We start from the raw sequence: 21,709 nt of genomic DNA on the forward strand, positions 1-21,709 counted from the left end.
GGTGCTGAAGTCGAACCCAGGGCCTCGCACGTGCTAGGCAAGCAATCTACCACTGAGCCACAATCCCAGTCCTCTTTCAAACATTTTCACTTAAAATTCCATGTTCATGAAACACTGTAAATTCACATGTCTCATTAAATAATATTTTCCTTTAAAATAACTTCTTTGGGTATGCAGAAGATATTCTTGTTGAAATTAAAAAAAAAATACAGACATGTATGAAATAAAATCAGTCATCATAACCGATAACCAAGGAATATCATTTTTATTTTCCCAATGACATTTCTGTAGCATATCATTTCTCTAGTACATTAAAAGGAGAGAACATCCTATGTTCATCCATAGGAAAACTTAGTATTGTTAAGGTGGACATTGAATTATACACTTTAAATGGGTAAATTTTACATATGTGAATTGTAACTCAACAAAGCTGTCACCTTGAAAAGGTTGGAAAATGTGACTTATGATTGTTGCAGTATTCCTTTATTTACTTGTTGATTCTTCTATTGTCAGATATTTAGGCAGTTTTCAATGATTTTTTTTTTGAAATTTCACTAAATCTAAGGTATCAAATTACTAGGACACACCATTGTTTCTGTGCCAGTTAAACCATGGAAAAATACTTCTTTTATCATTCAGAATTTTTATTTTATTCTTATTAGACTTCTTTAATTATGGGGTTTTTATCATATATCATTATTGTACTACATAAAAAAGGAAAATGGGTAAATCAGAATGCTTATAATAATCCTGAAACTTCATATTTCAAGTCCATATCTTCTAAATCACTTTTCAATTCAAAGTGTTTATTTTGAGTTTTACTGACCAGTATCAACCTCTTCAGTCCCCAAATATCCAGGGGCACAGCATTTCTTCAAAGAGAGTTCCACCATTTTCTATAGGATTTTCTTGTAGTACACTGATGCCCTTTCTGCAAATAACAATGTTGGTACTCCTGATCTCACCACAAGGCATCAGCAGGAGGTCCTCATACAATAACTAGAACATGTATTGTTAAGGAAACTTGAGAACTGTAGTTAGGTTATCAAGAGTAACAATGTGATTCATATTTAGGAAGCCATGGTTACTATTTTGGCACCAAGTCAACAGAAATTGTAAGAAACAGTCAGATTTCACATTGCAAATTTGTGCATCTTAGGAGCTTTAAAATATGAGACTTTAATAGTAGAATAAACACCATCCTTTTTCCGTGTATTGTACTGTTAGAAAATTCTTCAAAATTGGAGTTTTCAATGAAAGTAACTTGCAGACTCTGTTGCTCAGTCTTTAAACAATAACAACAACAAATAGTTTTCAGGTTTAAAGAATACAGTAATGTGTTTGACTAAAGAACTAAAGATTTACATATTAAACCTGCTGTGTGTTAGCAGAAATCTGACTTGGGAGAGTCAAGAAAGAAAAGTCATCAGGCTAATAGAAAGTTGGAGGAACTGCTTGAATGAAAAGAAAATGGAATAGAAAGACTATGAGCTCTAGGTTCCTTGTCTCATAGCTCAGTAGATTCCCATGACATGAGGATAAAACCTGCAATGTGTTTATTCTTCTTGGAAGCAATACCCTGGAACACAATTTTCTAAGAGAGCCTTTGGTGAAATTCAAAGAGCAGCATAACTAAAGCCAAACTTCAAAGAAACTGAATCATCCCAAAAGCCTCAAAGCTACACTCAAACCATAGTGTCACTCAGAAGAGTATAATTGGAGCCTAACTAGGAGAAAAAGAAAAAAGAAAGACCATTAAAATCCTAGGAAAATTTCAGCTCTGAAGCAGTTAGCCTGCCAAAATAAATCAGAGGAAAATATGATCCAATTTCATTTTTTAAATTAGATTTTTTTTTAAATTCCACATGGCTCCCCTTGAGGTAGCCCAAGATAAAAACTATAGCCCTGCCTAGAATTATAAAATAACATGGGACCAAGAATTTTGGAGGGAACAAATTTGGCACCCAGTCTCCCAGAAGAACTGATAAGCAGTATTTCCTGATTACACCATGGTAAAATGAAATCATTTTAAATATGTATTTTAATGAGTCTTGACAAATCTGTATACCCCTATAATCTAGCACAATCAAGATTTATTTTCATAACCCCCCAAATTTTCCTGCACCCCTTTCTGGTCCTTCTCTACCTCAATCCCAGTCCCCTACAACCATTGATCTGCTTTCTGTCTTCCTAAATTAGATTTTTCTCTTAGTGCTTCTTATAAATGTGTTAGTTTGTGTCTGGTTTTTCTTAAGCACCATTATGCTTGTGTAATTCATACATACTGTTATGCATATCAGTGGCTCCTTTTTATCACTGACTAACATTCCATTGCATAAATGTACCACAATTTGCTTACCCCTTTCACTTGCTCATGAACATATGGGTTGTATTTAACTTGAGGTTATTATGAATAAAGGCTTTAGGAAGATTCATATACAAGTGAAACTATGTTACTTTTGCGACACAGGATTTTCTTTTTTTTTTTTTTTTTATAAAGAGAGAGGGAGAGAGAGAGAGACAGAATTTTAATATTTATTTTTTTAGTTATTGGCGGACACAACATCTTTGTTTGTATGTGGTGCTGAGGATCGAACCCAGGCCGCACGCATGCCAGGCAAGCGCGCTACCGCTTGAGTCACATCCCCAGCCCTGCGACACAGGATTTTCTATTCAAGATAAGAGAGAGCTAACATTTATTCAGTGCTCTCCCGGTACTTATATAGCTTATGTAGTCATGCAAGATAGATACTGCAGAAGCAAAGAGAAAGAAAGTGGAAAATCCTGGCAAAGCAAATAATGTGAGAGAAACTATGACAATGGGAAGAACACCTAATAAGATGGGTAAGATACCGCACAGCCTGAGGAATATAACACCACATTATTATAACAAAATCTTCCTGTCTAAACACTCTTGGAGCCTAGAGCTTCCTGACTGGGTTTATCTACCATTTTTATGATCTTTCTGTATCTCTGATCCGAATCTGTCCTTTGAATTTAAGACAGCTATATGCAGTAACAGCATACTTGATTTGCATGTTTGATGGTATCTCAAACTTACCATGTACAGAATCAAATTCCTGATTCCTCTTCCAAGGCTAGCCTTCCCTTTAGAATAATTGGCCTTTGTTGGAGGCTCAAGTCAAAACTTTGAAGTCATGATGGACTCTTCTCACACGCTGCATCCAATCTATCAGTAATACCAATTCTTGTAACCTGGGCTCAGACCCTGCCTATATCTTAAGTTTCCTCACCAAAAAGTGGGGTGTTATTGTATTTTTAGCTTCTAAAAGTTCCTATTTGTACATATGGAGCATTTGAAGGGAACAAATTTGGTACCCAGTCACCCAGAAGAACTGATAAGCAGTATTTTAACTCTTAAAATCCCAGTCTGTTGATTCCATTGTCTGTATCATTTCTGAGTTCATTGCTATTGATGGATTTTTCAACTGGATATGCTATATTTCCCATGCTTCTTTATGTGCGTGATAATTTTTGATAGGATGCCAGACATTTTAACTTGTTGGGCATGGGTTTCTGTTTTACTCCTTTACTTTGTTCTGACATGCTGTTGAGTTTCCATCTTTTGAAAGCTTGCCTTTAAGCTTTGTTTGGCAGCCTTGAGTCTTAGGCTAATTCAGCCCCCACAGATCTCTGGAACACACTGTCTGTCTTTGTCTAAGACATTTCTTCTTCCTTCTGCACTATGTACCTTGGCTTCCCTAAATGATTTGTTGTTGCTGTTGCTTTTTTTGTTTTTGTTGTTTTGTTTTTTTTTTTTTCCTCCTTAATTGAGTAAGACCACTGGGTCTTCCCTCCTGTTCTGCAGCCTACAGACTGTCTTGGAGCCTAGAGCTTCCTGACTTGGTTTATCTACCATTTTTATGATCTTTCTGTATCTCTGTATATAGATAGAATTATAGGCTCACTTTACTAATTTTTTTTTCATTCATGAACCATAGTCTTGTACTATCTATTATAAAATGTTTGATAATCAATGTTTCATGTATTTTGTCTGGTTGTTTTAGGCAAGGAGGACAAATCCAGCCTCTGTGGTTCTATCATGACCTGTAGTGGAGCCCTCATTTCTCTTTTTACTGAGTGTTAACAAAGTGAGCCTAATTGTTTGGAAACACCCTCTTGATTAAGTTTACCTATAATTTTTTTTAAATAATATTTAAGAATACCTCAACCAATATACTGTTTTGTTTTTGTTTTAAGCTACTACTTACAGTCTAGACTCACATGTCTTTCCCTTGAATAGTTTAATATTACCAAGCACTAAGTAATATTAAACTGAGTGCCAGGCTCTGTGTTTAGCAGTCACTCATGATCTCATCTAATATTCACAACAGCCTCATTGAGAAAGACGTTATTATCACACAATTTAAATATGAGAACACAAGCTCAAGGATATTGTAATTTCCTTAAGATTCAATGGGTGGTAAGGCCTGAACTGAAACTCAGGTCTTTTGTTATCCAATAAGAATCTTGAACACTAACTGATGCTACGTTTCACATCTATTGCTTCAAGTTATTTTTAAATATTCTGATTGAGTTATTATTTGCATATTATACATCTCACCCATTTTAACAGTACAATTCAGTGGTGTTTAGCATATTCACCGAGTTGTGCAATAATTGTCAAAAATCAATTCTGGAATAGTTTCATCAACCTAAAAAGAAACTCTGTACCCATTAGCAGACATACCTCATAACCCCTCAACTTCCCCAGCCTTTTGCAACCACTAACGTACTATCTTTGTAGATTTGCCTGTTGTGAACATTTCACAGAAATGGAATCATACATTATGAGGCTTTTGTCGGTTGTGTTTTAGTATTGAATTCAAGAAGTTTAACCAAACTCACAAAGAATGACTCATATGCTTTCTTCTAAGAGTTTTATAACTTCAACATTTTGAGCTCATTTCTACATATGTAATAAAGAAAGGATTCAACTTCCTTTTTTGGATTGTAGATATCCAGTTGTCAGCAATCATTTGTTGAAAAGAATCTTCTTTTTCCATTTTCTTGACACACTTGTTGAAAATCAATCAACCATAAAAGTATATTTAGACTTATTTCTGGATCCTTAGTTTTTTCCATTGATCCATATGCCTATCCTTATACCAGTACCACTCTTGATTACTGTTGCATTGTTGTAAGTTTTGAAATTGGGAAGTGTGAATTGTCCAACTTTGTGCTTCTTTTCAAGATTTTTAGGCTATTCTGGGTCCCTTGAGTATCCATCTGAATTTTAGAATTAGCTTGTCAATACCTTCAAAAAAGGGATCTGCGAGTTTTATGGAGATTAGGTATATGCATTTTATTAAGTGTGTTTTGAGGACCATTTTTGCTTTTTCCTCTAGCCCACATCTTTATTTTGCAGGTTTTAAAATTGGGGGGTGGTGTGCTGGGGAGTAAACTCAAAGCCTCTCACATGCTAGGCACATGCTGTACTGCTGAGCTACAGTCTTTTCATTTTGAGTCAGCATATTAATGAAGGTATAAAGTATGATGGCATATGTTTATAGAAACCTTTATGGTTTACAATCAGTTAAGCCAATTATTTCATGTAATCCTTGCAACACAAATTAATGTCTTCATTTTAAGGTGAGAAGTTCAAGAAACCATAGCTTCTTGAAGGCTTTTTCCACCATAGACACTGTCCAGTTAGCACAAGAAAACTTGTTTTCCCCGAAAGCCTTGCAGGTCTTTGCCTTTTAATTTACCAAAGCTCTATGGTGAGGATGACTCTATTTTATAACTGCCTTTTTAGTATCAATAGGAGTAGCATTTAATATCTTGGTATAGGCATTTGCATTCTAAACGAAGTTACATGGCGGGGGACGGGGTCTCAGCTGGAGTGACTTTCTGTTGTTCAGTAAGTTGAAAATCTCCTTAAATCTTAGCCCCAGAGTGGAAGCCATATGGAGAGAAAGGGCATTTTCTTAGAGCACAGTTAATTGTCAGCTTCTCATTGTCATTTCAAAATGTCAATTCAAATATGTAAATTAGTCATTACTAAATTCATGTCATTGATTATTGATGACTCTGACTAATGGGAACAAAAATATAGGTAGAGAGAAGGATTCTCTGGACCTATTCATTTTTCAAACATTTGGATCGTTCTTATCTGATGAAGTGAAAATATAAATCGAACAAGTGTTTTTAGATTGACTATCAAACATTAGATGTGCCTGATGGGACATTTGTTAGTTTAATAGTGAGCTGTAAGACTTGCTTATAAAGTTCTACATAGATGCACATTGTATTTAATTTTTTAAAATTAATAACATAGTAATAACATATGATAACTGAAAAAGTATTTTAGACTTTATATTGGTATTAATTGGTCATTTATTTGAGATTATGGCAAGTGCCATTGGTTAGGATACTGCCGCCTATGGTTTCAAAGGCCAGCATGCCTTAATCTGTAGTATAGATGAAGGGAATGAGACAATACCTAGGGTGAAGGGAAGCTCTCTTGTAAAGATGTGACTGCACTTCCTTTAAAGGTTAGAATTTTGCATTTATTTACAAAAATTTAAACTTCTTTTTTAATTAAAAAAATTTGTAGTTGTAGATGGATAGAATACCTTTATTTTATTTTATTTTTTATGTGGTGCTGAGGATTGAACCCAGTGCCTCACATATACTAGGCAAGTGCTCTGCCACTGAGCTACAGCCCCAGCCCTAGAACTTCTTTTTGAGAAATGGCAAGCTAAAGAATATTCTACCCTAGAAGTTAATACTTTTAGGAAAGGGCTTTATTTTCACAATCCTATGAACTTGAGACTTAACCTGAGTTTATTTAACAGTAATAAACAGGATGAAAATCACTGTGAGAATATTTCATAGGAAGTATTCACTCTTCTAAAACATGTGTAGAAAGTTTTATATTTATTATCATTCAAGTATAATTGACAGTGCTCTTACCTATCCCCACCTCCTTTCTTGGTTTCCTAAGTCCCTACATCTCTAACCATAATTGTTGTCCCAGTGTTCTAATAGCAGGCTTTCCCCTCCAGGCCACTCGACACACTCACTGAAGACATTTTTCTATAACACAAAACTGAGCAGGCTGCTTTTCTTAAAATACTTTAGCTATTGCCTATTCCTTACAGATAAGGTCAGACTGTCTAGGGGCATTTAACTTAAGGTCCCTGCCTATCTGGCACAGTAACTCTACCCGCTCTCCAGCATTATCTTCTTCTACATTCCTTTCAAACTCTACCCTGGAGCGTGCCCGGCTGCTCCAAGCACAGGGGCCTGCACACACACCTCCTTTGTAAGGCCTTCCTCTCCCCTTGCCCATCTGATGACACCTTCTCATATTTTGTGGACTCAGTTTCCACAAAGCTCTTCCTCTCTGGATACTTTCCTGATGTCCCAGGACCTTGCACGTATTCTGGTTTTCTAGTTCGATTTTTTTTCTCCCCATCACCAATGCAGAGACTGTGTTTTTCTTGTCTTTTGTTTTTGTAACCTCAGTACCCTACACTTACTAGAAACTTACTGAGCATCAGTCAAAAACAAAAAATTGTTTATTGTGTAGTTGTGGTTTCAAAAGCTTGAGAATTTTTAGAGTTCTTGAAGTTTTTTTTTAATATTTAATTGATTTTATTTTTTAAATACATGACAGTGGAATGCATTACAATTCTTATTACACATATAGAGTATGATTTTTCATATCTCTGTTTGTATATAAAGTATGTTCACACCAATTCATGTCTTCATACATGTACTTTGGATAATGACATCCATTATATTCCACCATCATTGCTAACCCCCTGCCCACTTCCTTCCCCTCCCACCCCTCTGCCCTATCTAGAGTTAGTCTATTCCTCCCATGCTCCCCCTCCCTACCCTATTATGAATCAGCCTCCTTATATCAGAGAAAACATTTGGCATTTGTTTTTTTGGGGGGATTGGCTAACTTCTTCACTTAACATTATCTTCTCTAACTCTATCCATTTACCTGCAAATGCCATGATTTTATTCTCTTTTATTGCTGAGTAATATTCCATTGTGTATTTATGCCACATTTTCTTTATCCATTCATCTACTGAAGGGCATCTAGGTTGGGCATCCACAGTTTAGCTAGTGTGAATTGTGCTGCTATAAACATTGATGTGGCTGTTTCCCTGTAGTATGCTGTTTTTAAGTCTTTTGGGTATAGACTGAGGAGAGGGACAGCTGGGTCAAATGTTGGTTCCTTTCCCAGTTTTCCAAGGAATCTCCATACTGCTTTCCATATTGGCTGCACCAATTTGCACTCCCACCAGCAATGTATGAGTGTGCCTTTTCCCCCACATCCTCACCAACACTTATTGTTGTTTGTCTTCATAATATCTGCCATTCTGACTGGAGTGAGAGGATATCTTAGAGTAGTTTTGATTTGCATTTCTCTAATTGCAAGAGATGATTAATTTTTATATATTTGTTAATTATTGTATATCCTCTTCTGAGAAGTGTCTGTTCGTGTTCTTGGCCCATTTATTGATGGGTTATTTGGATTTTTTTGGTGCTTAGCTTTTTGAGTTCTTTATATATCCTAGAGATTGGTGCTCTATCTGATGTGTGAGGGGTAAAAATTTGCTTCCAAGATGTAGGCTGAGTTATTGAGGTTTTGTCTAATATAGAAGTTTAGGAATTTGTATAGTATGCATTTTTACCTAATCTAAAATACCATTATGAAATAATTCTGTGTCCCTGCTACTAAATAGTCATGACTTTACACAAGTTACACATAATTAGTGTCTCTTCTTCTAGGATTTTTTTATCATCTTTTTCAGAACTAAAACACTTTGATTTTATGGGTTGTGGGTGCCAGCTCAGGAATTTAAAGGTAGCATATTTTTGTAAAAAAGCATACTATTTAGTCTTTATCAGACAACTATCTGGACTTTGTGAACTAGCACTGATGAGTCTGTAGTTCCTTTGTGTTGGTAGTTGTTATCCAATAGCCTTCCATTTCAACTAATAATGGGAATTTAAAAAGCATTGAAGTGTTGGCTAGGATTTTTTCAATACCTAAGTAAAAGTTATGAGATATGGGGAAATTAAAAACTACTCAAAACTTTGTGTTCTAGTTGTTATTAAAGTGTTGTTCACATAGTTCCGAGTATATAAAAATTTAGAAGGCAGATGGGTGTGGTGGTGCACACCTGTAATCCCAGGAACCTGGGAGGCTGAAGCAGGAGGATCACAAATTCAATGCCATCCTTAGCAATTTGGCAAAACTTTGTCTTAAAAAAAGAAAAAAAAAAGACTGGGGATGTGATTTTCAGTGGTAAAGTGCCCCTAGGTTCAACCCCCAGTACCAAATAGAGAAGATTCTCAAATTAATATTTTTTACCTCACTTTTAATAGGGTATCCTTTTATGGCATTTTAGTTAGCCTTTTTTTTTTTTTTTGCTGCTGTGACTAAAAGACCTTATAAGAACAATTTTAGGAGGAAAAGTTTATGTGAGGGCTCATAGTTTGAGATCTCAATCCATAGACAGCTGACTTCATTACTTGGGGCTCAAGGTGAGGCAGAACATCATGGCAGAAGAGTATGGCAGAGCATATGGCGCACACACTTGTTATCCCAGCAGCTCAGGAGGCTGAGGCAGGAGGATCACGAGTTCAAAGCCAGACTCAGCAATGGTGAAGTGCTAAGCAATTCAGTGATAACCTGTCTCTAAATACAAAAATGGGGCAGGGAACGTGGCTCAGTGGTTGAGTTCCCCTGAGTTCAATCTCAGGTACCCCCCTCCCCACCCCCACCCCTATGCCCAAAAAAGAAGAAGATATGGCAGAGGAATGCAGCTCACAAGATGATCAGGAAGCAGAGAGTCTCCACTCACCAGAGACAAAATATATACCCCAAAGGCATGCCTCCCAATGCCTACCTCCTCCAGCACACCCTATCTGTCTCCAGTTACCACTCAGTTAATCCCCATCAAGTGATTAACTCACTGACTGAGTTAAAGCTATCATAACTCAATCATTTCATCTCTAAATGTTCTTGCATAATTTCACACATGAGCTTTCAAGGGGACACTTCACATCCAAACCATAACTTATAGTATTCACAGTAAGCTAACATTTTAAATTACTAATAGAATAAAAATAAAGAAACTTACCCAATACTAAAGTGTATTATAATGATTGTCACAGCAGTTTCTCTTCAGCTTCTTTTGCCTCCTGAAGTATAAGCTCATGAATATAATAGCAGTGTCTATATTTCTTTCACCACCTGACATTATCCCTTGTACACAGATGCTAAATCAGCATCGAATGAGTGAACTGATGGATTTATACTTTCAAGACAAAATATGGTACTGCTTCCACACTCTCAAGTCAGCATTTTGAAATTGCTCATTCCTAAAACAGAGGAAAACTCCTGCACCTGTCCCTAACTGAATGCTTACATGCTTTCAAAATTACCATCTGTGAAATAACACGGAACAAGAAAATTCACAAAGAATATTGCCTTTTGATCTTGTAAGTTAGTTTGTTAAAGCCCCTTATTTTGCTGATATAAATACAAATTCCCTTAAAGGAATAATTGCTACTTATAGTAGTTTGTCACTTTATAGATTTCCTTCTAAGTCTTTAGAACTTACAGCATCCAATGACAGTTATATCAGAGCAATTTTTTTTTTAGTGGTGCTAGGGATCAAACCCAGGGCCTTGCCCATGCTAGGGAAGTGCTCTACCACTGAGCTACATTTCTAGTCCTTAAAAATATTAATTTTTAACCATTCACTGTGTACACAGAAGAATACAAAGAGGAGTCTATTATAATTTTGCACTTTAGAAGTGTTTGGTCTTATGCAGGAAGAGCACACACACATAAAGAAAAAGCAAAGTGTTTAAAAAGGATCAGGGAAAGAAGAATAAACTATTAACTGGGTTTACTGGAAGATGTTGTTCTAGTTAAAGCTAAGTTTGCTGCACAAAACATAAACAGGCCCAGACTGGCTGCTCAGGCTCACCTACTTTCCTTGATCACAGCTTCTTTGCTTCTAGCCAGAGTGGCTCTAGCAATGGCTCCCACTGTTCCCCGTTCCCACTGCTCTCTTCCACAGATCAAGGAGCTGCCCCATGCAGCACTGATAATAGGTAGAAACCACCAGCAGAGTCTCTAACTTCCTCAGCCACTTCTTCTAAGGCGTATGGTGCACAAGCCTGCTGTGTTGTAGAGGTAACACCCTGTGGGGCAGCCCTATTCAAAGACAGGAGACAGGAAGGACAACTGGTAAGTTGCTCCTCCTTCCTTTCCCCTAAAAATGGTTTTGAATGCCATAGTTTTCTTGGTCCTTTCTGGAAACATGTAAGAAAGTAATCTGTTGTGCCTGCTGTGAAGCCATGGCCAACTTGGTCATGAACCTCCTTCTATTGATTCTCCCCAATTTGCTTCTTCATTGAGCTCTTTCCCCCTCACCGTTGCTCCCTTGAGATTGCACAGCTCCAGTATAAGCATGTAAGCTTAAGATAGAAACCATATAACAAGCTCACAAAAAGCAGATTATTGGGGCTGAGCATTTGCCTAGCATGTGTGAGGCCCTGGGATCGATCCTCAGCACCACATATAAGTAAATGAAATAAAGGTCCATCAACAACTAAAAAAAATATTTTAAAAAAGGAGATTATTGTTTAAATATATTGGGCTTCATTAGCCCAATTCAAAAATCCATTCAATAAGGGAAATTTCAGGAGGATGAAATCATTCTTAAGCTCATCTACTTAGCAAATACACACACCTACACACAACTATGTGGTGTGTGGTACACATTATCAGTTGCACACATTCCATCCATCCTCACTTTTCTTCTAATAATGCAGCACTGATAATAGGTAGAAACCACCAGCAGAGTCTCTGACTTCCTCAGCCACTTCTTCTTAATTTTGTTCAGGCAGTCTCTCTCATACATGAAATCCATGTATTGCAGCATCCCACTTCAAATGTCAGGGTAAGCTCCATTGATTTAAGGGTAATCTCAGAGTCTTGATATAGGTTAGGAAATAGCTAAATATAATTATTGGACTTGGACTAATAAACCTCCAGGAAAATTTTGCTGGAGATTTATGGAAAAGTTTTCCACATTCTTCTTGTAGTGTCTGGAAGCAACTCCTCTCTTCCCCTCTCAAGTGGATATAGACATGAAGAGCATGCATACATTCCTGACTGCCAATAGCAGACTCCAACGGATGCAAAGGGAAATTAATTTTAGGATGAAGACCACATTTTGAAGGAAGGGGAACAACATGGAAAAAGTGAGAGTCTTGAAGATAGCCACTGAAGCCCAACCTGTCTTTAGAGGTCCTGTTGTATAAGCCAATTCAATTCTTATAAGAATGCTTAAGTTACTATGTTTTCTTTACTTATTCCCCCAAAGCATCCTAGAACACTCGTGTACTTATATAAATGGAATTTTACTATAATGCTGTTTTGTAACTTGCTTTTTTCACATACTGTGTCATGTAAATTTACCATGTAAACATAGATCTCATATCAATTTAAATATAGTTAAGAAAGTAGGCAAAGTTCTCTACCTCATGAAATTTCTATTCTTTAGTGGGATTAAGATAAATAATGAACACAAAAACAGAACATGTGAGATGGTAATAAGTACAAAATACCCTAGGAAAGGGAATAGAGAGTGCAGGCACAAGAGGCTGATTTTAATATTAAATGGGATAACTAGGGGAGACCTTGCTGAGATCTTTTTTTTTTTTTTTCCTTTTTGAGCCAAGACTTAAAGGGTTAGGGAGCAATTGTTTATTTGTATGGAGGAAGAAATTTCCAGATTAGAGGAACAATAAAGGCAAAAGCCAAGCAGTAGAAGCTGGTTCATTCCAAGAGTAAGAGGCCAGTGTGCCTAGAATGAGAAAGTACAGATGAAGCGAGGAGGGGACAGATTTTATGCCCTTGTAGATGATTATTAGGGCTTTGGCTTTTTGTCTGAATGAGAGTGTTTTCTGCTTGATTCTCTTGGATTGTCTATACTGAATTTTCCTACTTCTCGCAAACTCCTCAACCCACTCTATTCTAGAATGTGCCACTCATTGTTCCCTATTACACTCCATTGAATCAATGCAAAGGGCACTAGTGACCTTCTTGTTAGTAAATGAAGTGAATATTTCCAGTCCTCGCCTGTAACAGCAATCAGTTGTGCTCACCATTGTCTGCCTCTCAGCACTCTTCTTTCCCCAGCTTCCGTGACCCCACAGTCTTTCATCTTCCCCACCTCTCTGGCTCCTTCTTTGCTATCTCATTTGTGGGCTCATCCTTTTCTACCTAGCTCTAGAGTGTTAGAATTTCTCAAGGCACCAACCTTTTTTTTTTTTTTTTTTTTTTTTTAAGTTTCAAAAAGTATTTTATTCAAAAAAAATCACTAAATGATTAAGGCATAACTTTTGCTCACTACTCTTTGAACCCCACACATTCTTTCTATGCCTATATACTCCTTATCTCTTATTTATGTTTTGGCTTCAGTTATCTTTGTATATGCCAATGACGCCCATAGGAAGTGTCCAGCTCAGCTCAGATCTTTTTTCTCTCTCAGATATGCATTACTAATTAAGTGAGTTGCCTGTAAGTCATCTCTTGCCAGGTATTTCTAAAGTGTCTTGAACTCCTCAAGTGCAATACTGAGCTCATGATCTCTCCCTACAAAGTCTAGTCTTCCAACTTCTCTATATCTGTGAATGTTACCTCTGTACACCCACTTACATAAGCTAGAAGAAATATTGGTTTCATCTTTTCCATTGACTCCCATATTGATTTCATCACTAAGCCCTATTAAGTTATCTTCTAAATCTCTCTCAAATCTGTCTGCTTCTTTTCACTTCATTACAACCATATTAATTCTCTCATTTGGAGCAGATACTGGTTAACTGACCGTCTGATATCTGCTTTGGCCCCCATCCAATCCAGTCCTTCACACTGTTGCCAGAGAAAGCTTTTCTACATGCTGACCTGCTCACCTGCTTTTCCACATGCTGAACTGCTTAGAACCCTTCAAATGAGTCAAAATCTTCAACTCGGCCAACATAGGCCTTGCCTGCCTTCACCCCACCTACTGTCAAGCCTCATCTTGTCCTTTCTCTTCCTGGTTCTCCAGGCACCAGCCACCCCAGTGTTCTCCAAGATTGTTTCTGTAGTGTGTTCTTCCCTCAGTCTCCACTGAACTCTCACACAGCTGGACACATCTGGCTATGCTCAAACTTCTTAAGTCATCTCAAGGGTCACTTTTTCAGCCCCCCTGACCCTCCCATCTTCCTTGCCTTTGGTGTACTTATTTCAGTTGGTAATGAAATGTTCTTTGGCGACAAATAATGTATTTCTGGCGACCCAACTATGAGCTTCATGAGAGCAGTGACTATATCTGCTTTTGTTTACTACTGAATCATCAGACCTAGCACAGTAACCCAGCACATCACAAGTGCTCAGTTCTTATTTGCAGAATCAATGAAATCCCTTTTCTCTTCTTAAAATTAAGCCGAGGAGTTTTACTTTTGCATAATTGGCACATTGGTGCATTTCTTTTAATTTGCCTAGGCAACTGATTTTCATAAGGAAAAGAGAACCTCTTTTAGGGAGGTTTTTAGGTTTTTCTGGAGTTGCAAGAGAAGAACTTGATGTTGGAGTTTTTTGTTTGTTTTCACGTTCTTATATCATTTCCCTGAGTCCTTTGTGCTTACTACCTTTACTCAAGATTGAGTAAATGCTCAGATTCTAGGCTGATAACTATATAATACTGTTGTGACATTTCCAAATGTGTTAAAAGTGTTGTTTTGACTGGGGCAAAATCCACTTTCTGGAGGCTTCAGGAAGTTACTGAGAGCCTGAGGTGTTCTTAGCCAGCATTCCAGTTCAGTACTGTGAAACAGGCAGCCCAGAAAACCTGGACCTGTGGGCAAATTAGAGATCAGAGCTGTGAGATATTTTAAGAGAAGGCAAGATTCAAGAAATGAAAGTAGAAAGTATGTGGGTGGCTGTGTCAGCTAGAGTCACGTTGCCACATGGACAATTAAGAAGGCCAGAGCCCAAGCTCTGTGGATGGTCTGCAATTAATTTTAAAGTATTTTGACCTGATTTGACAAATAAAGCAAGAAAAGTGCCAGTTTTTAGGTCTATATTTTTTCCCGTTCTAATGTATTGTGAGGGCATTAACAGACTAAGGTTCTCCAGCTTGCAGGTCAACCCTTTTTACTTCACTAAACTTCAGAATGTTCTAAAAACATTTTTAGTGGGTCACTAAGTGTAATAATTTTTGTTTATTTAGCAGTTGTTAAGCTGTTACTCTGCTCACCTTGGATTCCTGATTGCCTGATGGGGAAAGCTTTTACTTGTTTCATTTATTTCTGAATTAAGTTTCCTTTTAGAATAGAGTATCTCTACCATAATCTGTAGCTTCCAGAATAGTTGTTGGCTTAAACCACAGTGGGTACAAAGTGTTCATCCTTAAAAAAAAATCCATTCTGGTGGTGTAGCTCAATGGTAGAACACTTGCCTCGCATGTGCAAGGCCTTGGTTTCAATCTCCTGAACTGCCCCCCATATCTATATATTTATACACACACACACACACACACACACATATACATATATATGTATGTATTCAAATTATTTCTGGCACCTCTTGAAGAAACAGGGAGCATAGAGAGTTGTGACATATAATCCCTTCTCCATTCCATATTGGCTATCTGGCATTACTTAACACTTTCAGACTTAATTTTTTCATCTGTAAAACAGAAGTGTAATATTGACCATATGATTATAACTGGGGTTTTTCTAAGAAGTACACAAGTTATTTGCAATGCTGAGTATGGCTCTGAACTTGTGATCCTCCTGCCTCAACCACCCAAGCCTCTGGGATTACTGTTTTGCCACCATACCTGGATAAGGTATTTGGAAAGTGTATTAAGAGTGTTTGACTTATAGTAATTAGTGTAAATATTTGTTAAACAAAATAATTGTGATAAAGTGCCATTAAAAAGTACTTCTTAAATTTTGGTATACATAGAAATCATTTGGGGATAGTCAGTTACAGATTCTGTTTCTGCAGTTCTGGTGTGGGAGCTGAGATGTGGTCTCAGCAAGGTGTTGCATGTGCTTCAGGTCCACAACCCACACTTTGGCAGCAGCCAGATGTAATGCAACAGGCTACGTTCATCTCAGAAATTCTACTCAGGCTGGGCAAGCAGTGCAGAAGCCAGGCTTTAATTCTGTCCCCTCTTCCGCAGTTCTTTCAGCACAGTGCACACCGTGTGCAGTGTGGGGCTGTTGGGAACCCTGAGCGATCTGTAGGCTTGTGTAGTCCTCCTGCAGCTTTTAGTGGGGAGAAGTGATTGCTTCAAGTTAAATCTGATCAGCTGGGAGTGAGCTACTGACACAGCATGTATGTTATGTGTACTGGGGAAAAAAGAAGAGAAAAAGGAAGAAATGCGGATGAGAAAATTCACAGGAAGATCTTGATCCAAGTGTTTGTTGAAGAAAAGAACAAATAGCCACACCCCAAAGAGAGAGGGGTGTTGTACCTATTCCTCAGAGGGATCCATGCTGACAGAGCCTTTGAGGATGGGTCACAGTTCTCAGCTTTCCCCACTTTCCTACTTCCACAGATTGTCAGGATTTCATATAAGATTTTCCTGAAACCTACCTGTGACAGTCATAAAAAGCTGGAAATAACTTCAGTTCCAAACACTTGGAGGAGGTTTTTTTTTTTTTTTTTTTTTTTTTTACTTCAACTTTTTTAGTGGTTGAGGTATAAACATTGTGATTATGTTTAGGCATAAATAGTCCCTTTCGTACAAATGAGTCCTTGTGAACCCAAGCCATGTGTCGCTTAAGTTACTTTTTTTTTTTTAGTTGTAGTTGGACACAATATTTTTATTTATTTTTTTTGTGGTGCTGAGGATCGATCCCAGTGCCCCACATGTGTGAGGCGGGTGCTCTACCAATGAGCTACAGCCCAGCCCTGCTTCAGTTACTTTTCCTGCACATCACATAAATGGAGCAAAAGCTTCCAACTCAGTCCACTGCTCTAGGGTGTATAGTTCTCCTTTCTTTAAATGTCTGTGCCCACAGAATGCAACTAAGGTGTGCACACCATGAGTTTGTGTGTGTGTTCCATAGTGATTCTGGGGTTCTTTTTTGGAATGAAAGTCCAAGCCATCTAGTTTCCTTTGAATTATTTGTCTGCTCTTTGGCTTTTAAAGCAGTGGTCACCTTGGGGGTGGCTAAAGGTAGAATGAGTGGGTCAATAGCAGCACTGTTTCTGAAGTAGCACATGATTACAGGGTAATTTTGGTATAACAGGTCCTTCATATCAATCAAGACTGGTCATCCCCCACCACTCAGGGAGTAACAGAGTATTCATAGGTTCAGTAAGAATCTGTGAATAGGGGGCTGGGTTGTGGCTCAGTGGAAGAGTGCTTGCTTTGCACACCTGAGGCACTGGGTTCAATCCTCAGCACCACATAAAAATAAATAAAATAAAGATATATACATATATATATATATATCTTTATTGCGTGTGTATATGTGTGTGTATATATATATATACACACACACATATATATGTATATATGATCTGTGAACAGGGTTCTTTTTCAAAAGATTTATTTTTCTGGAGTCTTCATTCATGTTCACGCACACGAACACACTTACACCCACACCCCCCTACATACACATACCTCACTCTCCCCAGAGACCTCAGTTTCTACTACCTACTCAGAGCATCCAGATTCCAGCCCTGATCTTAGTTGGACTCTTATGCCTGAGTATCTTTTTGAGAGAGGCCAGTGTCTGGCAAGCTTGGGGATGTTTGATCTCAGGATGAGGGTCCATTAATCAATAACTCTCCCACAAAATCAGTTCCACTTTGCAAAAACCCTTTTATCTTCTGAACCTTTAATCTCAGGGACTTGAAGCTTCTCCTGGACAGTTGGAAGCTCCTGAAAATGAGGTATAACTAAAAAAGGCAGGCCACTTTTGGTTTTATCTTTATCTGCAGATAATCACACCATATACTTGCTGTTCAGGGCCCTGGGTACTGAACATGCCTTCCTTTCTGATTCCTTCTAATTGACCCAGAAGCTCTGGTCAATGACCCTGTGTTGCTGTTACATTGTCCTACACAAGCATCACATACCAGTCTGTTCTGGTCTTACACACTGTTATGTTTTGACCTGAGGTGCCCTGTAACAAGCCCTCATTCATTTATACCTGAAATTGCATCATTTTTACATCTGGAAAACAATATAAATTTATCCTCTCCTCCATTAATTGGTCCCTTGACATTATAAAAAGACTAATGTTCTCTGGTTGAGGCTGACTGGTGTCATAGCTGTATGATCTCTTGGGTTCCACCCAAGCAGCTTCTCTTCAGAGACATGAAAACTCAGTCCCTGTCACACAGCCATAAATAGCTTAGCCTTCCCTGGGCCGTTGTGCCCAGGAGTTAAGATCAGGGATTTGTATCTCTAAGTTAGGTGGCAGGTTCATTTTTATTTTATTTTAATTATTATTCTATATATGTCACAAATATTCTTTGTGTATATCAAATATTACGTAATTTAACCTTTTTCAAGAGTAGAGATCTGGAGTCAGGCACCAAATTTTAGTTTATTAGCTATATGATGTTAGTCAAACTACTTAGCCTTTTTGAGCCCCTTCTCTTTATTTCTGAAACACATAGGGATAATTGTGCAAGTCCATGCTCTTTATTTATTTTTTATTTTTTTGGTACCAGGGATTGAACCCAGGGGCACTTTACCACTGAGTCACATCCCGGCCCTTTTTTATATTTTATTAGAGACAGGGTCTCACTGAGTTGCTCAGTGCCTCGCTAAGTTGCTGAGGCTGGTTTGAACTCACGATCCTTCTGTCTCAGCCTCCCAAGCTGCTGGGATTACAGGTGTGTGCCACCACACCTTGCTCATACTCCTTTTTTTGTAAGTCTGATATCCAAAATGCTCTGAAACTCTCAGCTTTTTCTTAAGCTTTCTGCAAACTTAGTAGGTAGCAAAACTTGACCTGAATTGACCAGTCTATTTATAGTCTTAATTTATTCCATTTAATAAAATTATTCATGTGTCGCTGATTATGTTTGATGATCAGTAACTATATGTGTTTGATTATTGCTGTTGCCCTAAATCACTCTGAGATTACTATAACATATTTTCTTTCTAAAATACAAAATTTCTGAAATTCTAAATATAGCAGACCTTAAGAAATTGGGAAAAGGGCCTTTCAGAGGGCCACTTGTAAGGATTAACCTAGCAATCTAATGCAAATGCCAATCAGATAAACTGTTAGTTGTGTCAGACCCCTGAAATGTGACCTTACTCACTGAATAAATATTTATTGAATTCCTACTGTCTGCCAAATGTGGGCAGGGTGGTGGTGGTGAGGGTGGTGGACGGAGAAGATAAAAGATGCTGCTGGGCTGCGGATATACCTCTTCAGGGGTAGAGCATTTGCCCCACATGCACAAGGCCCTGGGTTCAATCCCATCACTGGAAAACAAAAAGGAAGGAAGGAAGGAAAGAAGGAAGGAAGGAAGGAAAAGAAAAGCTACAAGATGCTATCTTTGTCCTCAAAGAGCCCTAATCTAGAAGGTAAGGAAATGTGGGCTGGGCAGCAGATGGCCTTTCAGCCATAGATGGTCAAGAAGGGAGCTGGAATGCACCAGCATTGGGACATCAACTGAACCAAGGGGTCGGCATGAAGATCGACTAAGTTGAGGTAAAGGGGTACACGAAAGTAGATTCTTAGTGCTTTTGAAGACAGCAAGAAGTCATGCAGGACTGTGCCATAGTTTGGATCTGAAATGCCTCCCAAATGCCCATGTGTTAAATTCTTGGTCCCTGGCCTCTAGAGCAATTGAAAGCCAGTAGTACTTTTAAGAAGTAGGGCTTAGTGGGAGTTTTAGATCACTGGGGGTGTGCCTTCAAAGAGAGTTCTAAGACCCTGGTCTCTAACTTGTTCTCTTCCATGCCCAGGTTATGAGGTAAACAGCTTTGCTCTGTTAGGTAATCCTTACCAAATGCCCAAAAGAAATGGGTCTCTCTGAGCATGGACTGAAACCTTCATAACTATGAACCAAAATAAGTATTTTCTTTTTTTTTTCCCGTGTCTGTGTGTGTGAGAGAGAGAGATAGAGAGAGAGAGTGATGGAAATTAAACCCAGGGCTTTGCACATGCTAGATAGGCAAGCATACTACCCTTGAGATACATTCCCAATCCTTAAGTTTTTACTCTTCATAAGTTGATTATCTCAGGTGTTTTGTTACAGTAGGAGGAAAACCTACTAACACATACTAGATCCATGGAGAATGAGGCCGAAAGGTAGGAAGGGAGTGCAATATGCAACACTCTGTATGTCTAGTGAAAGAGATTGGATTTTACCTTGAAGGCCACAGACAGCAATGGATGACAGTGACATCTTTGAACATATTATGCATGAATCCTTGAAATGTAATTATTTATTTCATTCAGTTACCATTGTATAATATTATTCAGGGACTCTATGCGTTCATGCACATATTTCCTCTCCCAGATTAATATTTTCTGATGTATTCTGTTCAACAACCTAGACAAAATATTTAAATAATTCCTCAATGTATAACATATATTCACTGATTCCCCCTCCATTAGTTGATCTTTCAACTAATTAATTTTGTAGGTAGAATTCTTTAAATGTATTACTCTTATAAATCTAATATTAAATACTTAAAGTTGATTAGGGAACTTCTTTTGAATCTGTATGCTTTTATAATTTTTGTTATTAGTTCTCCCTTTAAAGTAGGTTGACATAGCTAAAATTTCTAAAATTGTTAATCCAATTAGTTTGGCTTAGGTTTTTCTTATGAAGGCCATTTAACTAGAAAATTAACACTTTATTAAGGAAACCACCCACCTGCCTTGGGCCTTTGATTCTGCTACAAAATTTACCAAATTATATGAAACCAGAAACAAACAAAGCAATTTGCTTTTAATAGGGAGAAATAAGGTGGTTTTAGGGGATTCTTTTTCAAATAATCTTTAATATACATATTTATTACTTTAATAATTTTTATGTTATATTATTAATACTTGTATAAACAACTAAACTAAACTAGGCTTCAGTTATTAAATACCCAAAAATTTCTAGAGTCCCCACCCTAAAATCTACTGCACCCTCCCCTGAGGGGTCTTCTCTTCTATAACTTTCTTTTTTATTTTTATATTTTCTGGCGGTACTAGGGATTGAACCTAAGGGATCTGTCCCACTGAGCTATATGCCCAGCCCTTTTTAGTGTTAAATTTTGAGACAGGGTCTAGCTAAGTTGCTGAGGCTGGCCTCAAACTTTCTATCCTCCTCTCAGCCTCTGGAGTCACTAGGATTACAGGTGCGCACCACGGGGCCAGCTTCTGTGATTTTCTTTTTGTTGTCCAATGCAGTTGAACTGTGGAGACTCCAAAAGCAACTGAGAGGCAGCTAGAAAGTCCCTGATAAATCAGGCCTCCTTCCACAGAGGAGTAAAATACCTTTCACAGTGGTTCAAAACCAGAAAAGGAGTCCTGATGCCTGCCTTTGCTGAGCCGAGTGGAAGGGTCACAGCCACAGCTGCCTGGTGACTGTCTGTGTGTGAAGCCTTTGTACCAATGGTTTAGGTCGATGTTCTATGAGGGTTCTGCTCACTTCAAGAGATTTGTGAAACTC

At 37.9% G+C, this 21,709-nt stretch overlaps 1 protein-coding gene across 2 annotated transcripts in view; it reads left to right on the forward strand.

Annotated features, from left to right (window-relative positions):
- Positions 1-21,709, forward strand: part of Mcc (MCC regulator of WNT signaling pathway) — a 466,079-nt gene that overhangs the window by 11,041 nt on the left and 433,329 nt on the right. Inside the window, exon 1 of one of the 2 annotated variants that reach the window (XM_058585986.1) lies at positions 19,455-19,622. The exons of the other annotated variant lie outside the window; for it this stretch is intronic. The gene's annotated coding sequence lies outside the window, so the exon portion shown is untranslated. Of the gene's footprint in view, positions 1-19,454; positions 19,623-21,709 lie in introns of those variants that run through there. 2 annotated transcript variants of the gene reach the window in all.

The sequence above is a fragment of the Marmota monax genome, unplaced genomic scaffold (genome assembly GCF_021218885.2).
Source record: "Marmota monax isolate L192 unplaced genomic scaffold, Marmota_monax_Labrador192_F-V1.1 WCK01_AAM20220418_F8-fsc00097, whole genome shotgun sequence".
Lineage (NCBI taxonomy): Eukaryota > Metazoa > Chordata > Mammalia > Rodentia > Sciuridae > Marmota > Marmota monax.